A 15031-nucleotide genomic window follows, 5' to 3' on the forward strand; every position below is an offset into this window, starting at 1 on the left:
GAATGCGGGAAGAATGGGAGTAAAGAGGTACAACTCACCCAGCTTGGAGGGTTGTACATGGAGAATCCATCCCGTGGCTTGATACAGATGAACTCCTCTTCCTCTCCCTTGAACAACTCGGACATAATTTTTGCTAAAGCAGCAGCGGAGTCCGGTCCCTTACGCCCGCAGCGGGTGGCATCATCTTCCCCGTTAAAACACCACATGGGGTGCCCTCGATATTGAAGTGGCTGCACTCCCCGCATTCAGCATATTGACATAACCTCGACTATTGTCAATCCTGATGGAGCCAGTGCTTTAATCCGGTTCATCAGGTAAAGGACTTCTCCATTGTCTTCCTCTTGGGGGCTCCATGGGCGCCAGCTTCGACGTTTCTTCAGAGGAGCATTGTTGAACTCAGGAAGACCCCGCCGAACAGGGTCTGGAACGGGAACGTCCTCCATATAAAACCACTCCGACGACCAGTCTTCGGACGTCTTCTTCGGAGTGCCGGATAGGTATCCGGTCTCGGCGATGCGCCATATTTTGGCTCCGCCCACCTGATAAAGTGACCCCTTCTATGTGCAGGGCACAAGGCAAAATAACCTCTTCCACAGCTCGAAATGAGCCTCGCAGCCCTGAAACAGCTCACAAAGGGCAACATAACCGGCGATGTGTAGTATGGAAGCCATGGTGAAATTATGCAGTTGGAGGCCGTAGAACTCCAGGAGCCCGCGGAGGAATGGATGGATTGGAAATCCGAGTCCGCTTAGTAAGTAAGGGACGAGGCATACCCTCTCCCCCTTAGAGGGGCTGGGGAAGCTCTCCGCTTGCTCCCTGCCATTATAAGGGGCGAGCCCGGCTCGGACGGGGACCATATACGCTGGAGGGAGAAATCCCTGAGTCTGCAGCTCTGCTAATCGACTATGTAGGATGGAACACCACTCCCAATCACCGGGCTTGGAGCTACGGGGGCGGGAGGAGGAGCTGCGGTGGTCGGCCATGTTGGAATGGATTTTTTCTGAGCGCGCTCCGATAGATTCTCGCCGTGGGACGATGGTATGGATTGGATCTAAGAATTCCCATCCCTTTAATAGACCATTTATTTACTTGGCTAGGGGGGCAAATGTAAAAACGCCCTGGCTCCTCGCATTCACTCGATGCGTGGAAGATGGCCCTTATTGGGCACAGAAGCCAAGAAGTCCAACATTTATGGGAGTCGGACACTACTTTACAGATATTCAAGATTTGGAGAAGAACCCTCCTTGCAATGCCGAAAACAATAATGCGCGCCGGACTCATCATCATTGAAGCCTGGTTCAGGGGCTACTGAGGGAGTCCTAGATTAGGGGGTCTCCGGACAGCCGGACTATATCCTTTGGCCGGACTGTCGGACTATGAAGATACAAGATTGAAGACGTCGTCTCGTGTCCGGATGGGACTCTACTTGGCGTGGAAGGCAAGCTAGGCAATACGGATATGTATATCTCCTCCTTTGTAACGGACCTTGTGTAACTTAGCCCCCTCCCGTGTCTATATAAACCGGAGGGTTTTAGTCCTTAGGTGAAAGTGCGTTATATCGACTAGAGGGGGGTGAATAGGCGATTTTTATGAAATTCTTCACCGAGGAATTTGCCAGTGAGGAATTTCCTTAGCGAAGAACTACTAGCAGCGGAATAAGTACTCAAAAGTAAACATAACAGAATACAAGCATAGTCATCATGATGAAATGAAGACAGGCATAGAGTTCAGGAAACATAATCACAGGATAGCACAGGATGAAGACAAACAGACTAAAGAAATTAAACTGAGGAAATTGAGAAAGTCATCAGTCAAAGTCTTCAAACACAGGTATGAACAAACACACAACACAGTTATGAGGAAATGAAAGAGTTGAGGAAATAGACCCAGTAACCTCGGTGAAGACAATGATTTGGTAGACCAGTTCCAACTGTTGTCTCAGTTGTACATCTGGTTGGAGCGGCTGAGTATTTAAACTCGAGGACACACAGTCCCGGACACCCAGTCCTGAACACGCAGCTCAGGACACCCAGTCCTTACCGTATTCTCCTTGAACTAAGGTCACACAGACCTCGTTCAATCACTTGTGGTAAGTCTTCAGGCGACTTCCAAACCTTCACAAACTTGGTCACTCGGCGATCCACAATTCCTCTTGGATGCTCTAGACCATGACGCCTAACCGTCTGGAAGAAGCACAGTCTTCAAAGGTAACAAGCGTTGGATCCACTCAGGATCAATCTCTTCAGTGATGCTCAATCACTTGGGGTTTGTAGGTGTTTGGGTTTTGGGTTTTTGGTTTTTCCTCACTTGATGATTTTCGCTCAAAGTCCTCAGAGGATGGGTTGCTCTCAAATGACAAGTGTCAGTTTCTCTTGGAGCAGCCAACCAGCTAGTGGTTGTAGGGGGTGGCTATTTATAGCCTAGGGAGCAGCCCGACATGATAAGACATAAATGCCCTTCAATGATATGACCATTAGGTGGATAGATATTTTGGGACAGCTGGCGCATAGCATAGCAACGGTCGGAATTTTGAGTAGCAAAATCCTCAGGGCTATCATGTTCCTCACTATGTAGGCAATCCGCACTGGCGAATTCCTAACTCCTCAGTCAGGACAAATTCCTCAGAGACCACAAGAACTTCGTCTCTGTCACTGAAGAAATTGACTGAACTGTATGAGATTTCCAATGGCTTCACTCGAAGGGATTTGTAGGTGTAGGATTTTGAGTTGAGCATCACATGGAATTTTTTCCTTAGTATTTCCTCGACCCCCTTTAACAGTACGGTATTTACTATGACTCAAGAAAGAGAAAAACAAAACTATGAAAACGAAAGTCTTCAAGCTTCATATTCCTCTCATGAATATCAAGTCTTCACGGACACACCAATTTCTTCACTTTCAAAGTTTTCATGAAAGTCTTCAGAAATACCAAAATCTTCAGTCGAAGATATTCTTTTTTCGGGGTCGACTTTTCCTGTAAATATCAAACTCCTCATAGACTTATAGACCTATGTACACTCACAAACGCATTAGTCCCTTAACCTATAAGTCTTCAATACACCAAAATCACTAAGGGGCACTAGATGCACTTACAATCTCCCCCTTTTTGGTGATTGATGACAATATAGGTTAAGTTTTCAACGGGGATAAACATATGAAGTGTAAATACTAACATTGAGGAATTTGATTGCAAGATATAGAAGAACTCCCCCTGAAGATGTGCATAGTGAGGAATTTTCTTTTGAAGCAATGCACACTTGAAGAGTTGAATCATGGAGATCTCCCCCTATATTTTGTAATTGATACACGCATTTAACATATAATATGAAGAATTTGAAATGCATGATGAAATATGGTGCCTGATGAAATTCAGCATGCATGCAATAATATTAACGAGGAATAAGCATGCAGAATAGTGCATCAAAAGTATCAGAGCATAGTGCATCATAAGTATCAGAGCACCATCGGGTTTAAGATTACAACTCAATCCAATAAAGTTTCAGAAGAATGAGAGTTGTAACTTAGCAAATAAAAAATGCCCATATAGTAGACCTACTTGAAGACTAACTCATATTTCTCCCCCTTTGTCATCGAATGGCCAAAAGGATCGAAAATGAGGACTAACGCCCCTGAAGGTAATCATGTTGATGAAGGAGCACCAGCGTTGTTGGGGTCGTTTGTTGATGTAGGGCTTGCCGCAGTGTCATCCAAATCTTCATGTTCATCAGTGTCGCGCGATGAAGAAAATGAGCTGGCCACCAGAGAAGGAACCTGGACCTTCTTGAATTTCTTCGGTGGAGGTGCAGACCAGTCAAAATCTTCTTTGAGACCCATGTTCTTTAGATCTTCTTCACCATACAGATGTGACAGGATTTCCCAGGTGCGACCGAAGACTTGATGGAGGTAGTAGTGGTTTTTATTCACTACATTGTGTGTGGCAGTCATGTTGTGAAGTAGTGAACCAAACTGACGCTTAACCCATTTGTGATTTCGATCCACCTTCTGGTGAAGATTAAGCAGAAGTTCGTGGTCAGTCATCACGCACGGAGTAGTGGCTTGAGGAGTGGACTTAGGTGCATTGGGAGAGTCATGTGTGGCAGAGTCATCATTGGTGGAATAAAATGCAGCTTTGTGAAACTGACCATCCAATGGACGAATGCCTTCATCTATTACAGCTGGTGCCTTGCCCTTTCCATCAATTGAGGAATATGTCTGCTTGAGGACTTCAATTGGGGGCAAGTAGCTGAGGTGATTCTGGAAATCAGCTTTGTAGTTGAGTGAAGACCTTGTCCTGAGGAATCTCATAATCCAAGGTGCATAAGGCTTCAGCTCAAACAGAGACAGTGCAACATTGGCCATAGTCCTCATGAAGAAATCGTGATAATTGACAGGAATGCCATGAACGATGTTGAATATCAGATTCTTCATGATGCCAACAATTTCCTCATCAGATGAGTCGTGGCCTTTGATGGGACTAATTGTCCTTGTAAGAATATGATAGACAGTTCTGGGCACATACAACAATTCCTTCACGAGGAATTTGGTTCTTGGTGCTTGACCTGGCTTCAAGGGTTTCATCAGCACCTGCATGTAATGATGTGTGAGCTCAGGTTCACTGTAGATGCAATAAGCTTCTTCAAGGGGAGGACTGACTGGTAGAGCATGAAGCAATTCAGAGGCTGGTGCAGTGTAGTGAGTGTTTTCAGACATCCAGTCCAGCACCCATGAATTCACATCTTCAGCATCTCCGGTTATGTGTAGCGTGGCATAGAATTGAAGAATCAGTTCTTCATTCCAATTGCAGATGTCAGAGCAAAAGTTGAGCAGTCCAGCATCGTGAAGAACACTGAGGACTGGTGCGAAGCATGGCAGAGATTCCATATCCACGTGTGGAATATGCTCATGGTAGAAGATTTTCTCCTTGTTGAACATCACTGAGGAATAGAAATTTGCTTGACTGGCAGTCCAGAAACGCCTCTTCCTAATGCGAGCAGAGTCATATGGGTTGTAATCTTCGAAGAATACGTACTCGCCGAAGAAATCATCAGCCTTGAACTTTTTCTTGCGTGAGAAAGGATCCTTTGGCTTCGGCAGAGGAGTGTCAGTGAGTTGCATCACGACCTCAGGAATCTCAATCGCAGGTTCTTCGGGCTGAGGAATTTCTGGTTCCTCCTCAGTGGCAGTCTGCGTCATTGGTTGTTTAGCAGCAGCAGTTTCTTCAGCGCTAGTGGCTGGAATTTCCTCATGGACAGATGCAGTGGGATGAGTTTCTTCAGAGCCCATGTGAACAGTTTGTGTGGGGGATTGAGGAATTTGCTGTAGAGGGGTGAACATTGGAGAGTTTGGATGCTGACTTTCCCAGAATTCATCACTGATTACGGGTGTGGAGCAGCCAATGTCCACATCTTCATCTTCCATTTCTTCAACGCCAGCCTCTTCAGCTGTGAGCTGAGGCATAGGCGAGGAGATGATAGGTGTTGAAGGGATCGCATCCACTTCAATTTCTTCATCCAACGTTTCAGACGAAGCAGCAGAAGGAGTTTCTTCATCAGATCCGCTGGGGATCACATATTCTCCATCAAAAGGAACAAGGAACAACATCAATCGGATTTGCAAACGAACTTTTCATAGGCTTCATTTTCTTCAGAGCTGAAGAATCTGAAGCAGCTGATGCTTTCCTTTTCTTCACTGCAGCATGCTCTGCAGCCTTGGTCTTCTTCACATCTGATGCAGATGGAATGATTGGAGTTGAAGTTGGTGCAGGAGCAGCTGAGGAATCTGGTTGATTTTCTTCAGGCACAACTGATGCAGTTGCCCTGAGTTCTTCAGTTTCTTCAGGCACACCACTAGTGGGTGCCCTGACAATTTCTTCAGCGGCTGGAATGCAGTCATTAGCCCTGGAACTCACATTATCTTCAGGAGCCTGATTGTCATCAGCGGTGCTGGCATTTTCTTCAGTAGGCTGAGCAGATGCTTCAGCCTGAGGAATTTCCTGTTGCGTTGGGGCTGCAACATTGGAAGTGAAGTTATTCGCAAGTTTCACAAAACGAACCTTGGCTCCAAGCCAATCAGAGCGACATGCGTCAAAGTCATCACTGAGTTTCTTAATCTCAGTCTGAATAGTGACAAGTTCTTCAGTTGTCATAGAGATAACGTTTTTCTTCGGATAGCGCTCTTTCTTGTACCGCGCTTTCTTGATCTACCTGGCCTTCTCAGATTTCCACTTTTCTTATTGAATGAAGTGGGTCAGCATGTGACTCTGGCCAGGAGTCAGCTTGAAGTCAGGCAGGGGAGTGTTGGGGTCCTTGTGCCAATCATCAATGTAGTCGAGGATCAGCTTGGGATCCAAAAGTAGTGGCACTTCTGATCCTTTGGCTCTAGCGGCCCTGACTTGCCTGTCTCTGATGATTTCTGCAAGTTCATCATCATCAGCTTCGTCTTCATCAGACGGCACTTGGAAAGAGACTTGCTTCTTTTGAGGACTTGGGCGAGGACCTCGTCCAGCAGTGGCCTTTGTCTTCAACAGTGAGGGGCCAGCTAAGGAACTTGGTGCAGCTGAGGAACTAGCTGAGACACCTGAGGAAATGGAGATGCCGGCAGTCTTTGGCATGAGGCGAGATGCACAGGTGCCGAGGATTTGGTCGGAACAACTGAAGGCTTTGGCGGAGGAGCTGAGGACTTGGGAGGAACAGGAGCAGCATGAGGAATTGGCCGTGAGGGCTTTGATGATTCTGGCCGTGAGGGCATTGCTGAGGAACTTGGCCTGCGTGCAGGCTTCTTAGACATAGCCTTCTTTGGCTTGACAGCAGAGGCCTCAGCAAAGGCAGCAGCGGCAAAGTCTCCATTGGATTTCCTCACTGCTTCTCTGGCTTGCTTAGCCAACTTGGTTTGGCGCTTGGCCCATTCATCAGGATAGTCCTCACCGCGCTTGAGGCTGGTGGGATCTGCTATTTGGCTAGGTGCCAATGGAGCTCTTGGGCATGGAGGATTGAGTGCGAATTTCTTCATGTACTTAGGAGTGACATATCTGTACTCCCTCCATTCTCTTGCCCATCTCCTCTCTATCCTCTGTTTGCGCACTTTGCGCTCATTCTTGGTTTCCTCGGTAGGTGTGCAGTACCCAGCATATATGTCATCAGGGATCTCAAACGTTGTATTTACCTCAGGCCTCTTTCCTCCCTTCTGTGGCCTTTTACCATCAGCCATTTTCTTCAGTTGAGGAATTTGAACAATCGAATTCTCTGAAGAAGTATGCAACTTTTCTTCGAGGAACGCTGCAAATGAGTTAAGTTGATGAGAACCTAGTGATTCAGCAGCTGACATGTGTACCTGTGAACAGAGTATAGTTGCGAGGAATTTGGAGAGGTCATATGCATTCTCAGAAGGTTTTTCAAAAAGAACAAGTTTGAGGAATTTGACCAGATGAGTCTTGAAGATTTTCACTAAGCGTTCTTTGTCTTAGGTTCCAGAGTTGTATAGATCGAAGATCCACACAATTGAGGAATCTTGAAGAAAAATGATGCTTAGAGAAACGAATCAAGAACAGATGACTTGTGAGGTGTTCAGTGTGTGAAGATATGAAGAAAAAAACTTTTGAAGATTTTGTAGATAATCATTCGAATCAACGAGGGCAGTAAAAGTAACTTTTAATTACCCTGGATGAAGAACATGACGAACTGGAGTGAGGAGATGTGAAGTTCGTCTGTGCAGATCTTCCATGCCCTAACTTGGCGGAGGAAGACGGCTACGGCGGCGGCGGAGTGAAGATTTCCGCGGTCGGTGTGAGTACGTCGACGATGAGGTCGAGGCAGTGAAGCTCTTCCTCACCGGCAGCGATGAAGTAGCGGCGGCGCTAGGGCTTGAGAAGCTCGAGCTGGAGAGAGAGGTCGAGCGGAGTAAAAGAAGTGAGGAAGGGAAGGAGGGGTATTTATAGCCACGGTGAAAAACTGCTCGCCCGAAGAAATTGGACGAACGTGCCCCTGACCCTTCTCATTCGCATGACATGTGTCACCCACGTAGTGAGAGGTGGAGATCATGTTAGATCGTGGGTGAGTGGATAAGTGTATCGTGGGATGCGGAACAGTTTGAGCGGCAAAGCCGAAAATTTAGATAAGATAGGTTTTAGAGTTCCGTTCGCAATTTCTTCAGCTGACAAGGACACAGTGAAGATTTTGAACGAGTTTCAAATAGAACGCACATGAAGAATTTGTGAACAGATTGGGTTGAGTATAGCATAGAGGGGAAGGGTCCGATCACAATCACTTATCAGAAAACCAACTTGAAGAAATAGCAATAAGTCAATACTGTAGAGGACATATACTCATATATATATAGCCAATGAAGAAAAAAGACGGAACCAGTGAAGACTATGCAAAGTTGAAGAATATGAATAATTTGAGGAATTTTAACTTTTGGTGGTGGCGTGACCCACCGTATATGATGATTCCAGACACCGCGTACAATTATCGTAGGGTTCTGAGAATCAAATTCTTCATTAATTTCTTCACACTAAGAGTGTCATTCTTCATTGATTGAAGAAAAACGTTTCTTCATGTGTTGCACATCTAAGTCATCAATTTTGCATAAGTGTTAGGATGAGTGTCCTTTTCAAAGAACATTCGAAGATTCTAGGATATTTATCTCACACCGCAACTTGCTAAATCTCTTCTCATCCAAGGGCTTTGTGAAGATATCGGCTAGCTGTTCTTCAGTCTACACATGCTCAATAGAAATGTCGCCCTTCAACACATGATCACGAAGAAAATGATGACGAATCTGAATGTGCTTTGTCTTCAAGTGCTGAACTGGGTTGTGAGCAATCTTGATGGCACTCTCATTGTCACAGAGGAGAGGCACATTCTTCATGTTGACGCCGTAGTCCTTGAGAGTTTGCTTCATCCATAGTAATTGGGCACAACAAGAACCAGCGGCAATGTACTCAGCTTCAGCAGTAGATAGTAATACGCAGTTCTGTTTCTTCGAGGACCAACAGACCAAAGATCATCCGAGGAAATGACATGTACGAGATGTTGACTTGCGATCCACACGATCACCATCATAGTCAGAGTCAGAATATACAACAAGATCAAAAACCGAGCCCTTGGGGTACCATAATCCAAGTGTTGGTGTGTGAGCTAGATATCGAAGAATATGCTTCATAGCCTTATGGTGTGATTCCTTCGGTGTAGCTTGAAATCGGGCACACATGCAAACACTAAGCATTATATCCGGCCTAGATGCAAATAAGTACAATAAGGAACCTATCATGGAGCGGTATACCTTATGATCGAAGTCAGTACCATTTTCATCAGTGCACAGATGGCCATTTGTGGGCATAGGAATTTTGACGCCTTTGTAATCTTGCATGCCGAATTTCCTCACTACATCCTTGAGGTATTTCTCCTGAGATATGAATATGCCATTGTGTTGTTGACGAATTTGAAGACCTAAGAAGAATTTCAACTCTCCCATCCTAAACATTTGATATTCTTCACTCATCATATAGGCAAATTCATCACTATAACATTGGTCAGTACAGCCAAAGATAATATCATCAACATATATTTGGCACACAAACAATTCACCATCATAAGATTTAGTGAAAAGAGTAGGGTCGAGTGAACCGGGTTTGAAGCCTTTCTTCATGAGGAGTTCCTTCAAGGTATCATACCAAGCCCGTGGGGCCTGCTTGAGGCCATAGAGGGCGTTGTTGAGTCTGAAGACTTTGTCAGGATTCTTTGGATCTTCAAAACTTGGGGGTTGAGCAACATATACTTCTTCCTCAAGCTAACCATTGAGGAATGCACTTTTCACATCCATTTGATATAAAGTGATATTATGATGGTTAGCATAAGCAAGTAATATGCGAATAGCCTCAAGTCTAGCAACAGGTGCAAAAGTTTCATCGAAATCAATTCCTTCAACCTGTGTGTAGCCTTGAGCTACAAGCCGTGCCTTATTCCTCACCACAAGGCCATTTTCATCTTGCTTGTTGCGGTAGATCCACTTTGTGCCGATTGTCGTGGGAACGATTCCGACAATAAGAGAGGGGTAGGATAAAGGAGCATGATCTATCGAGATGCATATGGGTGACACGGTGGTTTTAGCAAGTTCGGGCCTCTCATGGTGGAGATAACAACCCTACGTCTCGTGCTCCGGAGAGGCTTTGTTTTATCTGTCTATGTATGTGGAGATTACATGGTGTATTTGAGAGAGAGAGAGAGAGAGAGAGCGGATCTCCATGCCTGAGCTATGTCCTGAGACTAATGGTGAGAAAGAGCGAGAGAGGTGGAAGAAGAGTCCCCTAGTCTAGCGGTGGGGGGTGGCTTATATAGAGTGCGCCACCCCCTCACCTCCTATGTTACAAAGTGGGGGCATTAATGGCATAACTCAGCCTACTACTAAGATGATGCTTCGCATGCGTTGTCGACTGCTGGTCTGCGCATATCCGAGTGAGTTACGCGGCCGAGTGGAATGAGTTCGTCGAGTGGAGTGACGTGCTCCGTGTGGTTGATGCCGTCTGAGTGACTTTCAAGTTGTGGTACATCTAGACGGCAATCTGGCCCAGGGGCCCAGTACAAAGTGTACGGTGCCCATGGGTAGGGTCTTTAGGTCAGGCCTGTTACCCTACCCCCAATACATGTCCTCGTCATTAGCCCCCGAATCGGTCGAGGTTGAGCGGGTCGAGTCGAGGTGAATTCTTAGATGAGTCGAGTGCTACGGAGGCACTTATGAACTCCCTTTAGTCATCCGGCGGTCTTATCTCCGCATGTTGCCTTGACGGATTCTAGACTGCATGGTGTCCGAGTGAAATGAGCTCAAACGGGTCCACGGAGGAGCGTTAAACTCACCTTATAGCAAAAAAAATTGGGAGTGATTTGGAGCTGGTCCTGCATCGAGTAACTGATTACTCAGAATTTCTTCATGCGTGGAATGTATCTTTTTTGTTGTTTGGCCGTCATTCGGAATGAGCGGACCATTCCGAGTGGATACCATTCCAGTGGGGGCACGCTGAGTTTGGAGCTGGTCCTGCATCGAGTAATTGATTACTCACAATTTCTTCATGCCTGGAACATGTCTCTTTTTTTATTGTTTGGCCGTCACTCGGACCGGGCGGACCGTTCCGAGTGGATACCATTCCAGTGGGGGCACGCTGAGTGCACCCACTGGGTGTAGTCCCCGAGACTATCGTCGACTGCGGGTAGTCGGTGGGAGTCTTAGAGCCTATCTTTTTTGTTGTTGTTCATCACTCGGACTGGTCAGGCCGTACCTAGTGGAGATTACTCCAGTGGGGGTATGCTGAGTGCACCCACTGTGTGTAGTTCCCGAGACCGCCTCGACTGCGGGCAGTCGGCGGGGGTCTGAGAGAACTAAAAATCTTCTTAGCTGGTACTGATCGAACTTGTTCTTCTCTGACTCTGAGGTCGAGTAATTCTGGAGCTTGTTTTGCATCGAGCAAAATGTTTCTTCATGAGTTCTCTTCCAGTGGGGACACGCTAAGTGCACCCACTGGGTGTAGTCCCCGAGCCTCTGTCGGACTAGATGAGTCGGGCAGAGGGTTCAAGTCTCCTGGTAAACCTCCATGCAGTCGACATGGTAAATATCTTTTAGTCTGAAATTGAGTCAATCAGATGCATCTTCAGGCGCTTGACATGGAAAGTAAGCTCAGCCTGGAGCTGAGTCAGTCGAACTGATCTTCGTGCACTCGGCATGGAATAAATTCAGCCTGGAACTCGGTCAAGCAGCTGAATATTTGTGCTCTCGGCACGGTGAATGAATTCGGCTTTGAAATTGCCAATTGTAGAAAAAAGCTGGGCACTCCAGGGAGTAATCATTCCAGTAATACTTCTTATAACCATTAGATTTTGTGTGAAAGGGGTGTTTGTCCGAGTAGACGTGCTTCCCAACTGATCAGGGTATGTTGACTGCAAGGAAAAACTTGGTGGCACTCGTATTTCTCCCGAAGGAGATAGACTAGTGGTCTGACGTGGACGTGCCATGAAACCCGAGTGGCGAGGCTAGTGTGTGGGCTGACTATCCTGAGAGACGCCACTCATTATCCCGGGGGAACACTAGCACATGCCATCTCTGAGTCCAAGTTTGTGAAACTGAGGCCTTGGAGCCTAGGATAAGGGCCAAGTGTATCCGTAGAGGACCGCCATTTTCACCCTTTTGCAGTCCTTAAGATGACTTCAAGAAATGATTTGGGCGATCGTCCGAGTGGACAGTACTACCCTTATAGATGTTCAGCAGAACGAGCATGTATGGTCAGAAAGATATTCCTGATGTGGTCAATGGGTTGATCGAATGGGTGTAACCCCTGAGGGCAGCATGGACAATGGCTATGCGTAGCCCCCGAGTGATGCTCGAAAGAGGTAAGCTTGCTACAGAGTGTGATATGAGGTTTGATCATATGAGTAACTTAGTCGTTCCCATGCTGGGGGTGTAGAGGTAAAGACATGCCCAACTGATGGTGACGCGCGAGGTGGCTAAGGGGCGATGATGTGTACAACCGAGTGACGACGCGCGGGGCGATCAAGTGGTGAAGACATGCACAACCGAGTGGCGACGCGCGGAGTGGCCGAGTCATGATGCGCGAGGTGGTCGAATGATGAAGGCATGCACAACTGAGTGGCAACGCGCGGGGCAGCCGAGTGGTGAAGATATGCACAACCGAGTGGCGACACGCGGGGCGGCCGAGTGAGGACGCGCGAGGTGTCCGAGTGAAGGACTACGTGTCCAGCCAAGTGGTGATGCGCGGGGCGGCCGTGTGGTGAAGGCATGCACAACCGAGAGGTGACGCGCGGAGCGGCCAAGTGGTGAAGACGTGCACAACCGAGTGGCAACGTGCGGGACGGCCGAGCAAAGATACGTGAGGTGGCTGAGTGAAGGACTACGTGTCCAGCCGAGCGGATGAAATTGTCTTCAAAGGAGTTAGCCAGATGCTTTCGAAGTTAATGTAGCGACGAGATTGATGTAGTGTGGTTGCGACACAACAAGACCGGCGTGACAACTGAGTCTGAGTAGGAATGAAGATGGCGCGCACAGCGTCTGGGTGATTATAAAGCTTGTCAAAGTGGCGGATCGAATGCACTTGTTGAAGTGAAGGATCTGACTGGTGATGAAGTACTCGACTACTCAGGAGAGTGTCATTCCAAATGAGATGCAGCCCCCGAGTGTGGCATAGCCCCCGAGCGTACTATAGGCTTTGACAACGGACATGTCGAAATGCGAGAAATATAGTGTTGAATGGATAATTTGTAATTTATCGAGTCGGACTCGGGTAAAGATGAGGAGAAGCTTCCGAGTGATGCTCGAAAGAGGCAAACTCGCAAAGGAGTGAAGTGTGAAGTTTAATTGTAAAAGGGACTTATCTGTCTCATGCCTGGCGGGGTCTATATCATTGATGCGATGAAGAGGATTCCACAGAGGGGTTGGCTGGATGTGTTTGAAGTCAACAAAGCGACAAGGCCGGTGTTGTGGTGTGCTAGGACCGGTACGGTGACCGAGTCTGAGCAGCGATGAAGTTGGCGCATAGGGACGTCGAGTGATCGTGTAACTTGTGTAAAAATGGCACAAGCCAATGAGATAATTTCTCGAGGAAATTTGACGTGTGCTGAAATGATTTATGTGAATAACACCCATAGACACCCGCTGGGAGTGCAAGGGGCTTGCTGGTTAACCAGCAAGAGTCTAAAAGAGCGAAGGATCCGTTCGAATTTGTCGAAGCGACGGATCCGACTAAACTCATTGGAATACTGGCTCAAAATAAAATGGAAGTGTAGTGTTCCAACTGAGTTGCAGCCCCGGAGGACCGATGCAAACTCGAAATGAAGAATGACACATGGTGTTCGTGAATGATGTATGCGAAAAAATGGAAGCTGGACCCGTGAGTCACATAACCAGTACTAAGCAAGTATGTGAAAATAAGCAGCCGAGCGTTGAGGTACACTCGGTGGCATGGCCTCCGAGTGAACGTGATGTGTGAATTACGAGACACTCGGGAAGATGGAAATAACAGGATGTAAAATGACTTAGCTGTCTGAAGGAGCGCAAGTGACCGAGTGGTGACGAGGCGATGGTGACAGTCGACCTTCGTCTCGGTGTCCTTGCGGATAGGGATGGAGCGCACATTATACTTGTGATGCAGCTCCTTGAGTTAGAGGTTTGCTCTTGTCTCAGTCGGATTTTGGCTACTTAGGCGAGTCCTTGGACTGCAGCTAAGCCTCCGAGTGGGAGGCTTGCTCTCCACTCTGTAGGATTTCAAACACTTAGGCGAGTACTGGACTGCAGCTAAGCCCCCGAGTGGGAGGTTTGCTCTCCACTCGGTAGGATTTTTTCAAACTTAGGCGAGTACTGGACTGCAGCTAAGCCCCCGAGTGGGAGGTTTGCTCTCCACTCGGTAGGATTTTTTTTCAAACTTAGGCGAGTACTGGACTGCGGCTAAGCCTCCGAGTGGGAGGTTTGCTCTCCACTCGGTAGGATTTTTTCAAACTTAGGCGAGTACTGGACTACAGCTAAGCCCCCGAGTGGGAGGTTTGCTCTCCACTCGATAGGATTTTTTCAAACTTAGGCAAGTACTGGACTGCAGCTAAGCCCCCGAGTGGGAGGTTTGCTCTCCACTCGGTTGGATTTTTTCAAACTTAGGCGAGTACTGGACTGCAGCTAAGCCCCCGAGTGGGAGGTTTGCTCTCCACTTGGTAGGATTTTTTTCAAACTTTGGCAAACCAGATTCGCAGCTAAGTCACCCACTGGGGGATTTTGGTTACAAGTATAAGCAACAACAATTATTTCAGAAAAAACTGTTAAAATCAGTGTGGTGATGAGGTGACCAACCGATGGCGACGCGCGGGGCGGCCGAGCGGTGATGAGGTGACCAACCATGTGGCGACGCGCGGGGCGGCCGAGTGGTTATGAGGTGACCAACCGATGGCGATGCACGGGGCGGCCGAGTGGTTATGAGGTGACCAACCAATGGCGACGCGCGGGGCGGCCGAGTGGTTATGAGGTGACCGACCGATGGCGACGCGTGG

This window comes from Triticum dicoccoides, chromosome 2A (genome assembly GCF_002162155.2).
Source record: "Triticum dicoccoides isolate Atlit2015 ecotype Zavitan chromosome 2A, WEW_v2.0, whole genome shotgun sequence".
In the NCBI taxonomy this organism is placed as follows: domain Eukaryota; kingdom Viridiplantae; phylum Streptophyta; class Magnoliopsida; order Poales; family Poaceae; genus Triticum; species Triticum dicoccoides.